Here is a 9,402-nt window from a genome sequence, read left to right on the forward strand (position 1 = left end):
TAAATAGGGAAGAAAGAGCCCAAGGCCCTGGCCCCAAGGCCCAGAGTGCTGTGGGCATTTTTCAGCCAGTTTGGCTTGCAAGCATTCAGTTCTCTTCCCTGGGCAGCCCACAGCCCTCTGCTTCCTACACCCACCCAAGTAAAAAGGGCACTACCATTGACCAATGGGAAACAGGCCCAAAAAGCACTGGCCGAGACTTACTCAGCGTCTGTGGCAGAACTGGGGATTGAGCTGGGCTTCCCAGCTCCTCTCAAGGATGGGGAAAACCCTACCCCATGACGAATCTTCAAATTCTCATTATATTTAATAAATAGCCCTTCTGAAATACAATAAGACTAGGGAGCATGCTCTGTTCAGAGTAGCTGGTTGGCTTGGGTCCTGGCGCCCCCCAGTGGCCATTCCTTCAGCTTTCTCCATCAGCACTTGGCAGGCTGCTGCCTGAATTGTTGGTGGGAGGAGACCCAGGTCCTGATAGGTTACAGCGCGCCAGGGGTGGATGAAGGGGACAGAGGCCTGCATGCCTCTTGGATACACTGTGCGACCTGCCCTCAGTTTATATCTTGAAAACTGGTGTCCTCTTCTCCAGAAAACCTCTGCCTCTTCAATCTACCTAGAAGCCTCCCCAGGCCCTCAGGTCTCAGGCTTCCTCTGTTATAGCTCTGATTCCTCTGGCTATAATAAAATGCATGTGTGTCTGTCTCCTATAAGAATAATGGTTAATCCTTCCTGGGTACTGTTCTAAACGCTTTGCATATTGTATAGAATATTCCTATTGTCATCCCTGTTCACAGATAGAGAAAGTGAGGCTCTGTGTCTTTCATCCAAGGCCAGTGCCAAGCACACAGTCTGTACCAGGCATGGCTTCCCAGAGCTGAGAACTGATGCCTGCAAATCTGGTTTAAATGGAAACCAGCCTTCGAGCAGCTCCCTGCCCCACCACCGCCCCGCCCCTAGCCCTGGATGAAGGCTCCGTGTCCCCTTTCATGCTGTTTATTCTTTTGAACAAATTGTGAGTTTTACAAGACGTTCAAGGCCTGTGGTGGCAAACACATGTTCCCATGGTGAGAGTTATTGGACCTGCTGGGGAGATGGCTGGCTGTGAGGACAAGCAGCCCAGCCGCCCAGCCCCACTTCTGGCCCTGCTCTCCCATGTACTGCAGGCACCCTCGAGCATGCTCACACCCCAGCTGCTCCTCAGAGCACTGCAGAGAGGCTGCAGCTTCTCCGTAGCTCCCAGCTCCCACCCCTCGCCACAGCTTCCCCTTCACATCCATGGCTCATACACTCCAAGGAATGACTCACTCCCCACCCTACAGAGGCTGGAGGCTCACAACATCCTATGACAGGGCTCTCAGCAGAGGAGAGAACAGGCTCAGAGAGGGAAGGTGACTTGCTCAAGTTCACACAGCTGGTTAGTGGGGAAGCCAGGAATTAGAACTCGGGCCTCTGAGCTCCAAAGCTGGAGCTTTCCCTATAATATCATCCCTGTCTTCAAGGTCAAGAAAACGGAAAGAGTTTGTGTCCCTTGTGCCTCTATTCACACTGTCTTGAAAAAACCTGAAGCTCTAGGAAGCAGGGTCATTGCTTTCTAGGCCTACTCCTGTACCATCGGGAAGTCGCTCACCTCCCCAGACCTTGGTTTTCCCCTCTGAAGAACAAGGGGGTGGGCCCACTGAGCACTGCAGGCCCCCACCCTTCCAAAGAAACAACATGGCCTGGCTGTGTGGCATCAGGCAGCCCTCACAATTACCAGATTACGCACCTCTGAAGGGTGACTGTCGATGATAAGGTTCTCCGTTATCTTTACTACCAATTTTATAGGTAACCTTGACAAGTGTCCAAAACACCAGAGGTTGTTTTAGTCTGGCATGCATTCCCAGCCAGAACTTTGTTTTTCAAAATAAAGTAATTGAACAAGTGCCCCCATAAAATGAAACGATGCAAAGACTCAAAATGAGGCAACTCCGTTTTCTGCGGGATAAATTTGGAGGAAACCCCACTTGCCTATACTTGAGCATATACTATATAGCTGCCCCTCCTCAGAGGCCTGGAGGATCACCCAGGCTGCACCACGTCTCTTCTGGGGCACTAATCCTAACACACCTTTAAGGACGGTGATGTGCTTGGCCTCGGCGGCATGACTTTTGAAGCCTTATCCTATCTGCTCTCAAACCACTTCTGTGGTTTATCTCTCACCCTGCCCTTGCTCCCCATGCTTCAACCACTGTACATCCACTGCAGCGCCTCCCTGAGCCCCCCAGGAAGACTTTGGACTCATGGGGACAGTTCCTGGGAGGGGAGGGCTGCAGACCTAGGTGGGCCAGGACAGGCATCTGAGAGGTTGACATTGCACCAAAAGCAGAATAATGAAGAAGAGCCAGAGCAGTGAAAGCGTTCCAGGAAGAAGAAACAGCAAGTGCAAAGGCCCTGGGGCAGGGATGGGCGCGGCGTGTATACAAAGAGGGCAACTTGACTGATGTGTGGTGGGCGAAAGAAGAGTGGTAGAAGGTGGGCCAACAGGGGCCTGGGCAGTGATGTCCACAGCAGCGCCGCTCCCCACAGCCAAGCCACGTGGGACTATCACGCAGCGGGTGAGACGAACGGACGACGGCAGCCCACGACGACGTAAAAGTCAGTGAAAAAAGTTAGCCCCCAAGACCACAGCATAAAATAACTTAAAAAATTTAGAAATAGATAGAGATGGAACAGCATAAAAAAGGAAAGCAAACGAATGAGGCACCAGGATTCAGGATGCTGGTTGCCATGGGTAGGGCTGGTGAGAGGAAGAATTGGGGACGAGATGGCTGTATGTAGGAAACTGTCAAGGACCTGGCCTTCGTCTGGAGCAGGGGATTCATGGGTGCTTATCATATTATTAAAACAAACAAAGAAGCAAATGAAAGTGGGCTGTCTAAAGACCAATGATGAATTTGTCTCCTGTGCCAGCTTGGATGGGGTCCGCTTCATCCAGAACTTCGGAGATCCAGCCAAGGGATTGGGGTTTTACCGGAAGAGCAATGGGAGCCACTGCAGGGTTTGGGGCTGGGGAACGACCTGATTTGATTCATATTTTATAAGGACCATTCTAGCTGTTTATGGAGAATGCCATGGGGGTGGGGAGGAGACAAGAGGCAAGATGTCCAGTTAGAAAACCACAGACGACCACCAGGCAGGAGGCAATGTGGGGGTGCAGGGGTCGGCAGCAGCTGATAAAGTCGAGAGCTCTGTTTTGCGTATCAGGTTGGGAATGTGGGGCTGGTGGCTCTCCCTTTGTCTCTCACACACAGACCCCTCTGCACCCCGCTCCGTGTCCACAGGCTGATCCCTGCAAACAGAACCCCCTGGGCTCCTTCGTTCTCTGGCTTCCAGTCAGCGATCAGAGGGCAGGAGGAGATAGAATGTGGAATATTTCCTCTAAAATGAAAGACAGGTGGCTGCACTTCGTACGAACTACCACTAAATAAGAGGCATGGACCTGAAGGAGACTGTTTGGATTTTGGAGGCTGCGTACGCCACACCTGGGGGTACAACCTATACCCATTTCCTGGGGAGCTGGTGAGCCTGCCTGTTTGGGATGGGCCCAAAGTAAGACTGAGCTCTGCATTCAGTCCAGACTGTGGTACAAGCTGCCCTTGCTCAAGTGCACACAGCTGGTTAGTGGGGAAGCCAGGGGCCTTATGACCCAGCAGATCCAATGCGGCTGAAGTGTCTGGGGCAGATGGGGGGTGGGACGTGGGCTCCCTGGCTTTTCTCCACAGAATCAGAGCATAGACCACTGAGGTTAGGGAGCCCAGCATACTCTTCTCCACTGGCAGCTCTTCTACATTAGAACTCCAAGGAATGACTCACTCCCCACCCTACAGAGGCTGGAGGCTCACAACATCCTATGACAGGGCTCTCAGCAGAGGAGAGAACAGGCTCAGAGAGGGAAGGTGACTTGCTCAAGTTCACACAGCTGGTTAGTGGGGAAGCCAGGAATTAGAACTCGGGCCTCTGAGCTCCAAAGCTGGAGCTTTCCCTATAATATCATCCCTGTCTTCAAGGTCAAGAAAACGGAAAGAGTTTGTGTCCCTTGTGCCTCTATTCACACTGTCTTGAAAAAACCTGAAGCTCTAGGAAGCAGGGTCATTGCTTTCTAGGCCTACTCCTGTACCATCGGGAAGTCGCTCACCTCCCCAGACCTTGGTTTTCCCCTCTGAAGAACAAGGGGGTGGGCCCACTGAGCACTGCAGGCCCCCACCCTTCCAAAGAAACAACATGGCCTGGCTGTGTGGCATCAGGCAGCCCTCACAATTACCAGATTACGCACCTCTGAAGGGTGACTGTCGATGATAAGGTTCTCCGTTATCTTTACTACCAATTTTATAGGTAACCTTGACAAGTGTCCAAAACACCAGAGGTTGTTTTAGTCTGGCATGCATTCCCAGCCAGAACTTTGTTTTTCAAAATAAAGTAATTGAACAAGTGCCCCCATAAAATGAAACGATGCAAAGACTCAAAATGAGGCAACTCCGTTTTCTGCGGGATAAATTTGGAGGAAACCCCACTTGCCTATACTTGAGCATATACTATATAGCTGCCCCTCCTCAGAGGCCTGGAGGATCACCCAGGCTGCACCACGTCTCTTCTGGGGCACTAATCCTAACACACCTTTAAGGACGGTGATGTGCTTGGCCTCGGCGGCATGACTTTTGAAGCCTTATCCTATCTGCTCTCAAACCACTTCTGTGGTTTATCTCTCACCCTGCCCTTGCTCCCCATGCTTCAACCACTGTACATCCACTGCAGCGCCTCCCTGAGCCCCCCAGGAAGACTTTGGACTCATGGGGACAGTTCCTGGGAGGGGAGGGCTGCAGACCTAGGTGGGCCAGGACAGGCATCTGAGAGGTTGACATTGCACCAAAAGCAGAATAATGAAGAAGAGCCAGAGCAGTGAAAGCGTTCCAGGAAGAAGAAACAGCAAGTGCAAAGGCCCTGGGGCAGGGATGGGCGCAGCGTGTATACAAAGAGGGCAACTTGACTGATGTGTGGTGGGCGGAAGAAGAGTGGTAGAAGGTGGGCCAACAGGGGCCTGGGCAGTGATGTCCACAGCAGCGCCGCTCCCCACAGCCAAGCCACGTGGGACTATCACGCAGCGGGTGAGACGAACGGACGACGGCAGCCCACGACGACGTAAAAGTCAGTGAAAAAAGTTAGCCCCCAAGACCACAGCATAAAATAACTTAAAAAATTTAGAAATAGATAGAGATGGAACAGCATAAAAAAGGAAAGCAAACGAATGAGGCACCAGGATTCAGGATGCTGGTTGCCATGGGTAGGGCTGGTGAGAGGAAGAATTGGGGACGAGATGGCTGTATGTAGGAAACTGTCAAGGACCTGGCCTTCGTCTGGAGCAGGGGATTCATGGGTGCTTATCATATTATTAAAACAAACAAAGAAGCAAATGAAAGTGGGCTGTCTAAAGACCAATGATGAATTTGTCTCCTGTGCCAGCTTGGATGGGGTCCGCTTCATCCAGAACTTCGGAGATCCAGCCAAGGGATTGGGGTTTTACCGGAAGAGCAATGGGAGCCACTGCAGGGTTTGGGGCTGGGGAACGACCTGATTTGATTCATATTTTATAAGGACCATTCTAGCTGTTTATGGAGAATGCCATGGGGATGGGGAGGAGACAAGAGGCAAGATGTCCAGTTAGAAAACCACAGACGACCACCAGGCAGGAGGCAATGTGGGGGTGCAGGGGTCAGCAGCAGCTGATAAAGTCGAGAGCTCTGTTTTGCGTATCAGGTTGGGAATGTGGGGCTGGTGGCTCTCCTTTTGTCTCTCACACACAGACCCCTCTGCACCCCGCTCCGTGTCCACAGGCTGATCCCTGCAAACAGAACCCCCTGGGCTCCTTCGTTCTCTGGCTTCCAGTCAGCGATCAGAGGGCAGGAGGAGATAGAATGTGGAATATTTCCTCTAAAATGAAAGACAGGTGGCTGCACTTCGTACGAACTACCACTAAATAAGAGGCATGGACCTGAAGGAGACTGTTTGGATTTTGGAGGCTGCGTACGCCACACCTGGGGGTACAACCTATACCCATTTCCTGGGGAGCTGGTGAGCCTGCCTGTTTGGGATGGGCCCAAAGTAAGACTGAGCTCTGCATTCAGTCCAGACTGTGGTACAAGCTGCCCTTGCTCAAGTGCACACAGCTGGTTAGTGGGGAAGCCAGGGGCCTTATGACCCAGCAGATCCAATGCAGCTGAAGTGTCTGGGGCAGATGGGGGGTGGGACGTGGGCTCCCTGGCTTTTCTCCACAGAATCAGAGCATAGACCACTGAGGTTAGGGAGCCCAGCATACTCTTCTCCACTGGCAGCTCTTCTACATTAGAAAAGCAGCTCGGTCTGGCTACTGGCTCTTGGAGGGACTGGAACCCAAGGCCACAGGACACCGAAGGGCCATGTGACCTCAGCCGTCCGTTGGCTGTCCTCCTGCTCCCTCCCCTCCCCAGCCCATGTCTTTGCCTCCACTCTGCACCTTGGGAGGCTAACCTGTGTGGACTGTATCAAGGGGCTCCCTTGCCCTCTGGCTTCTGACTGGGCTCAGCATTGAGGAGCACCAGCAGGAGACTGGATGGTGAGAGGGGAAGGAGGCCGGAGCATTTATCCTCCCAGCTCCCTTCCCGCAAGAGACCCCTGGGAGAGGTGACGGCTCTCTTATAGCAGACTTCTCGACCCGACTCTCTTCTTCCAGGTCCCCTAGCCGCTCTGTCCCCTCACCCTTTCAGGCACCCCTAGGGATGCTAATGGGGCTCTCTAGGTACAGCACTATTCCCGTGGTTTACTGCTCCCTGCCAGATCTTATTGTTAATTCTCTTATTGAGCCCCCTTAAATTATCTTAATTTGAGCATGCTATCTGTTTACTGCTGGGACCCTTTATGAGAATAGGTGTGTGAGCCGAATTCTAAAATGACCACAAGAGTCCCGCTCCCTGGTGTACATGTCTTGTATAACCAATCCTCTTGTGTCTAAAACTGATGGGGTGGTCACTCCTGTGAATACTGCAGACTGGAGAGAGATTCTCCTGCTGGCTTTAAAGAAGTAGCTGCCATGTAACGGGAGGCCCATGTAGCTAGAACCAAAGAGTGGCCTCTAGGAGCTAAAAATGATTCCCAGTCAACAGCCAGCAAGAAGACAGTCCTACACCTGCAAGGAGCTGAATTCTGCCTATAACCTGAATGAGCTTGGAAGAGAACCCTGAGCCTCAAATAACATCAAAGCGCTAGACAACAACGTGGTTTCAGCCTTACAAGACCCTGAACAGAGAACCCACTTATGCAGTTACCCAGTTTCCAGCCTACAGAGACTGAGATAATAAATGGGTGTTGTTTAAGCCATTAAGTTTGTAGTAATTTATTACCCAGTCATAGAAAATGAACACATTGAATTTTATCTGCTCCTCCAAGTCATAAAGTTGGGTGTGAGCAGCAGCACTCCCACATGTAAATGCATGCACAAAACCGGGCTGGAGCAGGTCCAGAAGGCACAAGTAAATCATGAAAACTTGGCCTAGACACCCATGGAGCCTGCTCCTGGGGCTTTGCCATGTTTGCAGGGGAATTCCCTTTGCTAACTGGTTAGCAAAAGAGAAACCACTAGGAGCCTGGCTTACAAATGGGTGCATATGGTATGCCAGCGCTAGCCAGAAGTGGACGGAGGCTGCCTTCCAGCCCCCGTCAGGGTCTGTCCTGAAAGGAGCGGGCGCAAAGATACCCTCATATGGGGCAGAACTTCAACTGGTGTCTGACTGCCCAAGTCAGTGGAAGGAGAAACAGCTTGAGGTGTGGATCTACATTGATTCATGGGCAGGGGTTTATGGGTTGGCTGGCTGCTCAGGGATTTGGAAAGAATGAGATTGGAAAACTGGCGATAAGGAGATAGGTATGCAGCTGGACCTCTCAAAATATTCACGTGCTGTGTAAATGTGCACCAGAGGGGTAGTCCATGCAGAGAAGGCTCTCAGTAACTAGGGAAACAAAGTGACCCATCCCGTGGACATCAGTTCATCTCTTTCCCCAGCGAATCCTGCTCTTGGTCAATGGGCCCATAAAAAAATGACTGTGACAGCAGGTGTCGTAGTTTGCTCAGGCTGCCATAACAAAAACACCACAGACTGGGTGGCTTAATAACAGACATTTATTACTCACAGTTCTGGAGAGTGAGGAGTCTAACATGAAGGTGCCAGCAAGTTAGGATTCATCCTGAGGCCTCTTCTCTTGGCTTGTAGGTGGCATAATCTTGCTGCATACTCACATGACTTCTCTGTGTGCATGCAGGTAGAGAGAAAGGGAGCTCTCTGGTGTCTCTTATTATAAAGACATCAATCCTATTAGATCAGGGCCCCACTCTTATAACCTCTTTTAACCTTAGTTACTTCCTTAGGGGCCCCATCTCCAGATATAGCCACTCTGAGTGTTAAGGCTTCAACATAGGAATTGGGTGGGGGGTGGGGCACAACAATTCAGTCCATAGCAGCAGAAATAGAGACTTTTCATAGGCTCAACAACATGGAATTCCCCTTACCAAAGTTGACCTGGCTACTGCCGCTGTTAAGTGTTCAATCTGTCAATACCACAGGCCAGTGCTGCCCAATGGTGCCCAAATAGCACCACTCCCCAGGAAACCACAATGATGACAAGTGGATTACACTGGATGTCTTCCACCCTCATGGAATCTGGTAGAGATTTGCCTTCTCTGCTGGATACTTCTGTCGGTACCACTGTCTGCGGACATCCAGATGCTTTATCCATCACCATGCTTTGCCTCAGCCTAGTGCCTCCAACCCAAGAATACAATTACTAGGGAGAAAAGTGTGGCAGCGAGCTTGCACCTAGCAGCTAGTTTGAGGGGATGCTAAAATAGCCTGCCGTTGGTCGTGGTTCCATAGTGTAGTGGTTAGCATGTCTGCTTTACATGCAGAAGGTCCTGGGTTGGTGCCCCAGTGGAGCCACGGTCCATGGTCTACGGCCATGCTGCCCTGAACAAGCCTGATCCCGTCTGATCTTGGAAGCAAAGCAGGGTCGGGCCTGGTTAGTACTTGGATGGGAGACCACCTAGGAAGACTAGGTACTGTAGGCATAAATAATAATAATAATAATTTTTTAAAAAATAGCCTGCTAAGGGTTCAGTTATAGCACCAGCTGGGAAAGAGCACCCTGTGAGCTAGAGGATCTGTCCCATAGGATGGGGTATGTACCTTAGTCACCAGGAGTGTCCCCACTCACTTTTTAAAAAATAGCAGCCTAATAGCATGTGCTGTACAATTCACTTCCTTAAGGTGTACAATTCAAAGGTTGTTAGTTCAAAGAGTTCTGCGACCATCACCACAGCCCACTCCCTCTCAGACCTTAATAATG

The 9,402-nt window shown here is 51.1% G+C and overlaps 1 pseudogene; it reads left to right on the forward strand.

The window, feature by feature from the left end:
• The first annotated feature begins 9,005 nt into the window (after positions 1-9,005).
• Positions 9,006-9,124, forward strand: LOC111745936 (annotated as a pseudogene).
• The last annotated feature ends 278 nt before the right edge of the window (positions 9,125-9,402 follow it).

Source organism: Pteropus vampyrus, unplaced genomic scaffold (assembly GCF_000151845.1).
Source record: "Pteropus vampyrus isolate Shadow unplaced genomic scaffold, Pvam_2.0 Scaffold170, whole genome shotgun sequence".
Classification (NCBI taxonomy): domain Eukaryota; kingdom Metazoa; phylum Chordata; class Mammalia; order Chiroptera; family Pteropodidae; genus Pteropus; species Pteropus vampyrus.